Genomic DNA, 12,502 nt, shown 5'->3' with positions numbered 1-12,502 from the left:
CCCAAGACATGCTAACCTCTCACCATTAAAATAACAGGGGAGGTTAGCATTTTTTGGGGGGGTGTATGATATTTGTTTGCCTGTAACTTTCTCACTCATCATTATTCACAATTCATTCAGGTAATCATGGTAGCATCCACATTCATGTAGAAGTGTTTAGAAACATATTCTATTCATAAAAGTGACTCAAAAATTGCACAATACATTATTTACCGTTCACAAACGTGCAGAGTCACAAACTTGTAGTCATTGCGGGCTATGAATATGGGACCAAATACTTAACTTTTTGCTACACTGATACACAAGTGAATTTGTCCCAATACTTTTGGTCCTCTAAAATTGTGGGACTGTGTACAAAAAGTGCTGTAATACCATCAAATTAAAGCTGACAATCTGCACTTTAACCTCCTAGCCTCCTCTTTAACCTTGTATCATTTCATCCAACGTGCGGGAGTACAGAGCCAAAACCACAACAAAAATGTGTCACTGTCCCAATTCTTTTGGAGCTCACTGTATTAGCAAAAGAGACCGTCATAAAGGATTCTTTGTCCCCTTTCTTTATGTTAGAAATAATGTTTTTTTTTAAAGCCTTTCGTGAACTAACGCTCACACTTGACTCTTTTCCCTCTTACTAGAGCTGACTTTGCTAATAACTACTTTTTTGAGGGATTTTTTTTAACTTACTACGACTGTGATATGTAGTTGTCCCACTTAGTTGTAGTTGTCTTAAGATGAATGCACTAACTGTAAGTCGCTCTGGATAAGTGCGTCAACTAAATGACTAAAATGTAAATGTCACTCTTCATCCTCCTCATCCGATGGGAACTGCCTAATACGATGTGATGCCTCAGGATAAAGAGCGACATCACTCAACAATTTCACTTCCTGTGGCATCTTAATAAATTCATACAAGACATTATCATCATCGGGAAGCAGGAAGTCATTACCTGTACCTACGTTTGTCCTGTACAACTGCGGTCTTTCCATGGGATGTTGAAATTCGTACTACGTAATCTGACATTCAGCCCAGGGGCTCTGCAGTATCTGGATGTGTCATCAGCTAATACAATGTTATTCCTCCCAGCAGGGGGGCGACCCAGCCCAGCCCAGCCACCTTCCACTCAATGAGTTAGCACATCCAGGGAGCTGCGCCGATAATAACCCTGGCTCGCTCTCCAGCCAGCCACGAGCCTGGTGCTTTAAATAGACACAGATCAAATCAAATTGGAAGTTTTTTTTCTCTACAAAGGTCAGTGAGTACATTCTCTGTTAGACCTGGAAGCCCACTGTACTGTAGGTAGGTAACCAACAGGATATAGAGGAGGGCGTCTTGGTAGAAAAGGTGTAGACTCTAGAGATCTCCTGCTGCTGGGGATAACTCTTAGCACCTCACCTCTGTGGCCCAGGTAGAGTGACAGTCTGTCAGATGTTTTCTCTGTCACAGCTCTGTTCCCTGCAGTTCAGCGAGAGACCAACGGCAGCACTCTTGAGGGCGGTTGCTTGAGCGAGAAGATGGTTCCCAGTGGACAAAACAGGGACCTCACAGATCAACCTGACCCAGCATCATGGAAACCTTGCTAGAGTAGATGCTGTTTTGGATGTCCCTGGCTTGACACACAATAGTTGCATCCCAAATGACACCCTATTCCCTTTATAGTACTCTACTTTTGAACAGGGCCCCAAGGGGTCTTTTGGGACACAAACCATTGGACCTGACCTCATACTCTCACATAAAGCAATACAAAATAACATTGATAAAAGTTACCTATGGGAGCCGACAGGAAATCTAACCTAAGCTTATGCTCAATTGCCCACTGTCACACATACTGTGCATGTTATGAACAGTATACTGTTTATCCATTGGACAATACGAGGCATTCCTTCTGCCTTTGTATAATGCCTCAGTGAGCATATTTTGCAGCACGGTTTAACTTATAACCTTCTCTGGCAGTGTGTTATGGGTGACTCAAAGCAGCGGGCAACCATTAGCTTGTCTTTTGTGTCAATATGCCACAACAGGTTTTGATCAGCTGCTCAGTTGGTGAGCCCCAGTGGATGTGGGGGGAGGCAGTTGGGTACAGGAGGAAACATGAAATATTCATTATGTGGAACTAACCAGGGTTGGGGGTCAACTCAAATAGAATGCAGTCAATTCAAGAAGTAAACTAAAATCCCAATTTTAAAAAAGGAAAAAGGAGCATCTATTTTCAATTACTTCTCATTATCTGAAAATGGGAAGGTATTTATGTACATATTTAAATTTAAATTTGAATTTACTGATTATTCGAGTTTGACCCCAACGCTGATGCGGAACTAATTGGAACCTGGAAATCGGTGCAACAGTTGCAATTCCCCTACTGGTGCAAGATTGTCTCAGCCCCAGGAGAACAGCACACGGTGTACTTCCACTCATGATGAAATCATTTGTTAATTTAGCTAATTGAAATCTCTTTTCTTTTTCATTTCTCCAAATTCCATTTGGTGAGCTCATTTGTACAGACAGGATATCTTGACACAGCCATCAGCCTCTCTACACATGTTGTATTTCCCTCCTGCATCTCTTCATGGACTACGATCAAATGTCAAAAGACCCCAACCACCCAGGCCATAGACTGCCGCACGGCAAGAGGTACCAGTGCATCAAGTCTGACACCAACAGGCTCCTGAACAGCTTCTATTCCCAATCAATACAACTGATAAATAGTTAACAAAATAGCTACACGGACCGAGTTTACCTTGTATCTTTATTGACCTTATATTTCAGTATTTGCACTGACTCTATGCACACTCACAGGGCCCTACACACACGCTTCTACACACACGCTGTCACTCCAACACAAACACAGGGTCACTCCAACACACACACACTGTCACTCCAATACAAACACAGGGTCACTCCAACACACACACACTGTCACTCCAACACAAACACAGGGTCACTCCAACACACACACACTGTCACTCCAACACAAACACTCCAACACACACACACTGTCACTCCAACACACACACACTGTCACTCCAACACAAACACAGGGTCACTCCAACACAAACACAGGGTCACTCCAACACACACACACTGTCACTCCAACACAAACACAGGGTCACTCCAACACACACACACTGTCACTCCAACACAAACACAGGGTCACTCCAACACAAACACAAACACTCACGCCATCATTTACTCATTCACGCAAAATATGCACATACATTTATACTGACTCTACACACCCACACACCCACTCACATACAAGCTGCTGCTACTCTGTTTATCTGATATCCTGTTGACCAGTCACCTTACCCCTAACCATATCTACCTCTATCATTCCACTATCCCTGCATGTATTGGAACTGACTTGTTAACTTGTTAAGTATTTCTTGGATATATTGTGTATTTCATATTTCTTAACCTTATTTCTCGGGTGTTTTTTTCTGTCAATACATTGTTATTGATTATTGCATTGTGGGTTTTGAGTTTTGCAATAAAGGAATTTCACTGTACTTGTGCATGTGACATTAAAACTTGAAATTTGAAACTTGTAAATATTATTTGCTATGAGACCATTTGCTGTCAAAGAGCAAGATCCCAACCCTGCTTTGTTGTTTTGCCTCATAATGGATCTGACCCAGACATGTTTCTCGGTAATGCATTCTGATTGGTAGACCGCCAAAACGAAACATAAACAAAGGGAGAAAAGAGGAAGAGAATACCCCCCCACTCATAATATTTTGATTGGGCTTCTCGATGTTAACAATTCACCGAGCTTAGAATCACTCTAGTTTTGTCCTGGGGCTGAAGACAATGCACAGGAGAAGCACTGAGGCCTCTGGTGTGTGTGTGTGTGTGTGTGTGTGTGTGTGTGTGTGTGTGTGTGTGTGTGTGTGTGTGTGTGTGTGTGTGTGTGTGTGTGTGTGTGTGTGTGTGTGTGTGTGTGTGTGTGTGTGTGTGTGTGTGTGTGTGTGTGTGTGTGTGTGTGTGTGTGTGTGTGTGTGTGTGTGTGTGTGTGTGTGTGTGTGTGTGCGTGTGTGTGTGTGTGTGCGTGTGTGTGTGTGTGCGTGCGTGTGTACCATCTGCTACATGCTCAGAGATTTGTCTTCGAGGTCATATTCACTCAGTGGAAGATAAACTACACAATATGGGGTATGGTTTTGATGGCTGGTCGTGGGATTTCTTAGCAACAACAGTGAGTCACTATCAGTCGATTCTTGTAAGAAGGTCAACTCAGAAAATCTGAAAACGCTTACCTGTACCTACGTTTGTCCTGTACAACTGCGGTCTTTCCATGGGATGTTGAAATTCGTACTACGTAATCTGACATTCAGTTGGCACATGACCATTCATGCTTAGTTGAGCAACACAAAGGAGGAAAAAGTTGGCGGTTGTTTCCAAATAGAAGTTTTTATTCGAAGTATGAATTTCTGCACCCTGTGGAAAGGACCACGGTTGTACAGGACAAACACAGGTACATGTCACAGGAGGCTGGTGGCACCTTAATTGGGGAGGATGTGCTCGTGGTAATGACTGGAGTGGGACAAGTGGAATGGTATCAAATAAATGCTTCTACACCTGCATTGCTTGCTGTTTGGGGTTTTAGGCTGGGTTTCTGTACAGCACTTTGAGATATCAGCTGATGTACGAAGGGCTATATAAATACATTTGATTAGATTTGAAATAAATCAAACACATGGTTTTTATGTGTTTGATGTGATCATTCCATTTACTCCGTTCTGGTCATTATTATGAGCCTTCCTCCCCTCAGCAGCCTCCACTGGTACAGCGTTTTCAGAATTGACATTTTTTACAAGCATCGACTGATGGTGACTCAATGTTGTTGCTAGCAAATCCTACAACCAGTTAACAACACTCAACTCTGCCTCGGTATAAGAGAAGGGAGTTGAGCGTTCCTCAATTACAGCATACAGGTATATGTCTATACTGTACATTCAGTGCTAGTGACTGTAATTACTCATTCAAACCAGGCTGTGCATACAGACAGCAATACTGTCTATGCCTTGCACTTGTTACCAAAGACACCTGCAACAGACAGAGGACAGAGCTGTAAGAGGAAAGGAGGAGGAGGAGGAGAGCAGAGAAAGACCATCTCCTGTTGCCTTGATGAGATAGGAAGTGACAGCAGAGTGCTTCATAGACTGGCACTGGGAGCCAATTCTAGGTTTGAAAAATATCCACTGCCTACAGATGTAGGATCTTAGAGGAAAACTCCACCCAAAAACTCTATTTTCGTATTTGGTTTCATTAGTTCATTGTTGACATACTGTAGTCCCAAAATGTTTGGCTTGTCAGCAATCCGGATTTCGAGATATGTACAGTGCCTTGCGAAAGTATTCGGCCCCCTTGAACTTTGCGACGTTTTGCCACATTTCAGGCTTCAAACATAAAGATATAAAACTGTCTTTTTTGTGAAGAATCAACAACAAGTGGGACACAATCATGAAGTGGAACAACATTTATTGGATATTTCAAACTTTTTTAACAAATCAAAAACTGAAAATTTGGGCGTGCAAAATTATTCAGCCCCCTTAAGTTAATACTTTGTAGCGCCACCTTTTGCTGCGATTACAGCTGTAAGTCGCTTGGGGTATGTCTCTATCAGTTTTGCACATCGAGAGACTGAAATTTTTTCCCATTCCTCCTTGCAAAACAACTCGAGCTCAGTGAGGTTGGATGGAGAGCATTTGTGAACAGCAGTTTTCAGTTCTTTCCACAGATTCTCGATTGGATTCAGGTCTGGACTTTGACTTGGCCATTCTAACACCTGGATATGTTTATTTTTGAACCATTCCATTGTAGATTTTGCTTTATGTTTTGGATCATTGTCTTGTTGAAAGACAAATCTCCGTCCCAGTCTCAGGTCTTTTGTACACTCCATCAGGTTTTCTTCCAGAATGGTCCTGTATTTGGCTCCATCCATCTTCCCATCAATTTTAACCATCTTCCCTGTCCCTGCTGAAGAAAAGCAGGCCCAAACCATGATGCTGCCACCACCATGTTTGACAGTGGGGATGGTGTGTTCAGGGTGATGAGCTGTGTTGCTTTTACGCCAAACATAACGTTTTGCATTGTTGCCAAAAAGTTCAATTTTGGTTTCATCTGACCAGAGCACCTTCTTCCACATGTTTGGTGTGTCTCCCAGGTGGCTTGTGGCAAACTTTAAACGACACTTTTTATGGATATCTTTAAGAAATGGCTTTCTTCTTGCCACTCTTCCATAAAGGCCAGATTTGTGCAATATACGACTGATTGTTGTCCTATGGACAGAGTCTCCCACCTCAGCTGTAGATCTCTGCAGTTCATCCAGAGTGATCATGGGCCTCTTGGCTGCATCTCTGATCAGTCTTCTCCTTGTATGAGCTGAAAGTTTAGAGGGACGGCCAGGTCTTGGTAGATTTACAGTGGTCTGATACTCCTTCCATTTCAATATTATCGCTTGCACAGTGCTCCTTGGGATGTTTAAAGCTTGGGAAATCTTTTTGTATCCAAATCCGGCTTTAAACTTCTTCACAACAGTATCTCGGACCTGCCTGGTGTGTTTCTTGTTCTTCATGATGCTCTCTGCGCTTTTAACGGACCTCTGAGACTATCACAGTGCAGGTGCATTTATACGGAGACTTGATTACACACAGGTGGATTGTATTTATCATCATTAGTCATTTAGGTCAACATTGGATCATTCAGAGATCCTCACTGAACTTCTGGAGAGAGTTTGCTGCACTGAAAGTAAAGGGGCTGAATAATTTTGCACGCCCAATTTTTCAATTTTTGATTTGTTAAAAAAGTTTGAAATATCCAATAAATGTCGTTCCACTTCATGATTGTGTCCCACTTGTTGTTGATTCTTCACAAAAAAATACAGTTTTATATCTTTATGTTTGAAGCCTGAAATGTGGCAAAAGGCCGCAAAGTTCAAGGGGGCCGAATACTTTCGCAAGGCACTGTAACTTTCAACATAGAGAAACCATCCCCTGATGATGCATCACATGATCTAAAACGCGTCGTCATTTTTTCGTGAGGAAAAATCAAATCTGAAATTTGCAAGTAGAAATTACAAACTTCAAAAACCCTTTTCAACTTCAAATACACTACAAGTTAGACATTTTCTGCATTGAATCAAGTTCTCCTGCAACAGAGTGATCAAATTAAGATCCTACATCTGTACCTGGCTGTCCAGTCTTCCTCCATATACTACACACACACACAAACACACTTGTGCGTGCACGCACACACTCACATGCACACATCATTTACAGAGAATTCCAGAAAATTGTTACAGGCACTATACAAACACACACACAAACATACATAAACACACACACACAGGCACACACACCCTTCTCCCTTCTCTCCCCCGGAGGTGTTTTCTTTATCGACCGTGGTTCTGTCTGGAGATGTTCTCTGTCTCACCTCAGTTCACTCAGCTGTGTAATGTGTACCGTCACTTTAATAGTCTGCCTGGCAGCCTGCTTCCTCTGTAACCCCAGCTCCAGCCGCATGACAATGACCTAACTTACCTAGCTACCAACCAAAAGGATGGTTTGGTTGGTTCTGTGCTCTACGCTGACCATCAAGCTCACAGCCCTGGGTCTGAACTCCTCCATATGCAACTGGGTCCTGGACTTCCTGACGGGCTGTGAATTAGGCCACATTACCTCCTCGACACTGATTCTCAACACGGGGGCCCCACAAGTGTGCGTCCTCAGTCCTCTCCTGTACTCCCTGTATACCCGCGAATGCGTGGCCTCACATAGTTCCCACTCCATCCTCAAGTTCGCTGATTGCGTGTCAGTAGTAGGTCTGATTACCAACAATGACGGGATGGCCTACAGGGAGGGGGTAGGCACTCTGATGGTGTGGTGCCAGGTAAACAACCTCTCCCTCAATGTCAGCAAAACAAAGGAGCTGATCGTGGACTTCAGGAGGAACCAGGCTGGGCATGTCCCCATCCTCATCAACGGGGACAGAGAGAGAGACGGTCAAAAACTTGAAGTTCCTCTGCGTACACATCTCAGAGGAGCTGAAATGGTCAGAGCACACCTACACCGTGGTGAAGAAGGCACGACAGCGACTCCTCAACCTCAGGATGCTGAAGAAATTTGTCATGTCCCCGAGAGCCCTCACAGTGTTCTACTGTACCAGGCATTATAGCCTGGTACAGCAACTACACCTCTGTCGCAACACACGGCGCTTGGGTGCACACAGCCTGCCCTCCAGGACACCTACAACACCAGGTATTGCAGGAAGGCCAGGAAGATCATCAGGGACCCCAGCCACCCGAGCCATGGCCTGTTCTCCTCATGGCTGAACATGGCCTGTTCTCCTCATTTCCATCACTCATTACAGAATCATCATGTACGACTGGCCAATAGCTTCTACCCGCTAGACCATCAAGCTGCTGAATAGCAACCACTAGTCAGCTACCTGCTCCACCTACTTCCCTGCTGCTCCCCCTATGGATCCCCCCCCCCTCCCCTATACTGACATTTTTACCCTACCCCCACCCCAATGGACATTTATCATGCAGAATATCCACTATCCACCACTAGTCAGCTACCTGCTCTCCCTGTCCCCCTCCCTCACTTGCTCCCCTGGCTGCTCCCCCTATAGACACCCCCCCTCAAGAATGTCACTGTACCCTGCAATTACATCTGCAACCCTGTACATGTGACTATTACATTTTCTAATCTAATAAAGTATACAAAAAAGGAAGTAAGAGAAAAAAATGGAAGAATGGACATGAAGCAGGTTTAAGCCTTGATGACATAGTCAGTCCCCTCTCTCCACCTCTCTCCACCTCTCTCCCCCTCTCTCCCTTCTCTCCCTCTCTCTCCCTGTCTTCCCATCTCTCCCCTCTCCTCCTTCCCTCCCCTTAAACTCTCTCCCCTCTGTCTCACATCCCTCTCTGTCCCCTCAACCTTCTCCCCTACTCCTCTCTCCCTCTCTGTCCCCTCTACCTTCTCCCCTACTCCTCTCTCCCTCTCTGTCCCCTCTACCTTCTCCCCTACTCCTCTCTCCCTCTCTGTCCCCTCTACCTTCTCCCCTACTCCTCTCTCCCTCCCTCTCTGTCCCCTCTACCTTCTCCCCTACTCCTCTCTCCCTCTCTGTCCCCTCTACCTTCTCCCCTACTCCTCTCTCCCTCTCTGTCCCCTCTACCTTCTGCCCTACTCCTCTCTCCCTCTCTGTCCCCTCTACCTTCTCCCCTAATCCTCTCTCCCTCTCTGTCCCCTCTACCTTCTCCCCTACTCCTCTCTCCCTCTCTCCCCTCTCTGTCCCCTACTCCTCTCCCTCCCCCTACCCTCTCTCTCCCCTCCTCTCTCTGTCCCCTCTACCTTCTCCCCTACTCCTCTCTCCCTCTCCATCTTCTCTCTGCCTCTAAACTCAACAGGAATTCATTCCTCCCCTCTCAGCCCAGATGGACCACTGATTCAGTCTTGCCAATCAGCCTCTGACGCACGGATGCATCCTGTTCCTCAGCAGAACGACACATCCAAATATTTACATATGAATTACCCCATCACCACAGTGACCTTTCTCCAAAAATTCCCTCCTGGTAGTTTTCCCTCCTCAGTTCCTTCTCTTCCATCTCGGCCCATTTCTGTGTGTCATCCTGCTCTGAATTGTCAGGTTCACTAACCATCTGGGTTAGCCAAGGGAAAGTGAATCTCTCTTGGTTTTATCAAAGGCTTTCTGAAAGGGAGCAAATGTTCCTTGGTCCTCTGTTGTTCCGATATGGTTGTTATTCTGATTTCATCTGCTTATGTTTTATTTTGTGTAATTCCCTCCAACGACAGCATAGATAAAAACCTAAGGATTAAGTCATATGTAAGATAATATTAGAACCCTGTGTGCGTGTGTGCGTATGTGTGTGCGTGTGTGCGTGTGTGTGTGTGCGTCCACAAGGTGAAATACTATTTCTACGGGCTTTAGGTTTAAGGTTAGAATTAGTGCCAGGGTTAGGGTTAGGAGCTAGGGTAAGGTTTAGGGTTAGGGGTTAGGGTTATGGTTAACAGGATTTTGAATGGGACGGAATTGTGTGACCCTACAAGGTTAGCTATACAAGACTGTGTGTGTGTGTGTGTGCGTGCGTGCGTGCGTGTGCGTGTGTGCATGCCTTGCACAATCAAGGCAAGTGCTAGGAATTCCTTCCAAAACCCTGTGAAAGAGTCACATTGTGTGACCATAATCCACCTAATACCATAGTCCCATATTAAATGATGTTTGTACAAACAATTTACTCCTGAGTTGACCTAACTCCACATTAGTTCCACAGGTTTGAGGAAATCCTCTCCAACAAAGCATTACTCGGTAGCTGACTGCATGAACCAGTGGGATCTGTTGCATATCTTTGCCAAACACCACACAAGAGGTCTCCCCACAATCGTATACCGTGTAGAGATAATATACGCCATCTGGCAGACCCTTTCCCCCATAGCAACCTACTGTCATGCATGCGCACATTTTTTTTGTATTGGGTGGCCACAGCGGGAATCGAACCCACAACTTTGGTGTTGCAAGCACCATGCTCTACCGACTGAGTCACACAGGGAAAGAAAAACATGGTCCACATTATTCAACGTGTCTCTATATAACACATTGTAATATCCACATAACAGAATAAGGAGAAATCAAAACAAATTCCTGTGGGTCTTTTTGACCCACATTCAACAATGTGTGTGTGTGTGTGTGTGTGTGTGTGTGTGTGTGTGTGTGTGTGTGTGTGTGTGTGTGTGTGTGTGTGTGTGTGTGTGTGTGTGTGTGTGTGTGTGTGTGTGTGTGTGTGTAGCTCTCTCTGTATGTGTTATGTGTTATACAAGCGTGACTGAGCATGTGTTTGTGGGTCGGTTGGGCCTGCGTGTTTGGTGTGTCATTCAAACAGCGGATATCATTTGTTGGGCCACAACAACACATACGCTGCGCAGCTGAAGCAGGTCTCCAGTCATGCGTGGCTTGCTGCCTACCTTAGTGTCTCTTTACCGCTTGGCTGGCTAACCGCCCGGTGCCACAGGGCATTATTTACCAATTTAGTTATATAGCCTATAGCCTATAGCACCATTTCCTCTAACAGAAGGCTGAACAGTATTTGAGGCATGTGTTTTCTACTAACACCTCATAGGAATGAGTCATGGCAGTCCCAGTCCCAGTCCCAGTCCCAGTCCCAGTCCCAGTCCCAGTCCCAGTCCCAGTGCCACATCTGTGGATCCCTGGCCCACTCCCCTTGTTGTGGTTGGATGTTGACATGAGTCGCATACAATCAGCACTGGCTATGTTAATTCCCTCCTTCTTCCTTCCTTCCACACACACACACACACACACACACACACACACACACACACACACTCTTCCTCGCTGTCTGTCTGTGTGAGGTGCTACATTTGACGTTGGTTAGTGTGAACGTTCAGTCTGGCCATCCTGCTGCTCCCAATCTGTTCCTACAGCTAAAAATAAGAACACTGCAGCAAGTTACGTTACGCTGCTGCAAATGTTACCAAGTTTGTTGGACAGCCTGGACAGCTTAGACAGCTTGGTTTGGAGTGCAAAGTGACTGTTTTCACAGCTCTTTCTCACACATTCCCATAAACTCTGATCACCCCACACATGTTCTATTTCAAATTAAACTGCTCAAATTGGCCATAAGCTTCTGTCTGTTGAGTCAAAGTGCACAGGATCATTGGTAGGTTCACTTACTTCTCTCTCTCTCTCTCTCTCCCTCTTTCTCTTTCTTTCTTTCTCTTTTCTCTTGTTCTCTCTCTTCTCTCTCTCTCCTCTTTCGTTCTTCTCTTTCTTTCTTTCTTCTCTCCCTCTCTTGTTCTCTCTTTCTCTTGTTCTCTCTCTCTCTCCTCTCCTCTTTCTCTTTCTTTCTCTCTCTCTCTCTTTCTCTTGTTCTCTCTCTCTCCCTCTCCCTCTATCTCTCTCTCTCTCTCTCTCTCTTCTTTCTCTTTCTTTCTTTCTCTCTCTCCTTTCTATTGTTCTCTCTCTCTCTCTCTCTCTCTCTCTCTCTCTCTCTCTCTCTCTCTCTCTCTCTCTCTCTCCCTCTCTCTCTCTCTCTAGTCTCATTTGCAGGCTAATGCATGCTGGTGGAAACTGGTCTGATGGATCTGTGAGTGTCACACCCTGATCTGTTTCACCTGTCTTTGTGCTTGTCTCCACCCCCCTCCAGGTATCACCCATCTTCCCCATTATCCCCAGTGTACTTATACCTATTTTCTCTGTTTGTCTGTTGCCTTTTCGTTTTGTTTCGTCAAGCCTGCCCACGTTTTTCCCGGGCTCTAGTCTTTCTCTAGTTCCTGTTTTCTATCTTTCTTTGACCATGTGTTTGACCATTCTGCCTGCCCTGACCCTGAGCCTGCCTGCCATTCTGTAACTTGTCACACCACACTAGATTACTGACCTCTGCTTGCCCTGACCCTTAGCCTGCCTGCCGTTCTGTACCTTTCAGACTCTGCTCTGGACCACTGACCTCTGACCTGTCATTTTCCTGCCCCC

At 45.2% G+C, this 12,502-nt stretch overlaps 1 protein-coding gene across 1 annotated transcript in view; it reads left to right on the top strand.

Moving 5' to 3' along the window:
* Positions 1-12,502, top strand: part of LOC112253774 (insulin-like growth factor-binding protein complex acid labile subunit) — a 28,301-nt gene that overhangs the window by 9,790 nt on the left and 6,009 nt on the right. The window lies entirely within an intron of this gene.

Source organism: Oncorhynchus tshawytscha, linkage group LG07, assembly GCF_018296145.1.
Source record: "Oncorhynchus tshawytscha isolate Ot180627B linkage group LG07, Otsh_v2.0, whole genome shotgun sequence".
Taxonomy (NCBI): domain Eukaryota; kingdom Metazoa; phylum Chordata; class Actinopteri; order Salmoniformes; family Salmonidae; genus Oncorhynchus; species Oncorhynchus tshawytscha.
This window is presented reverse-complemented; position numbering and strand designations above follow the sequence as displayed.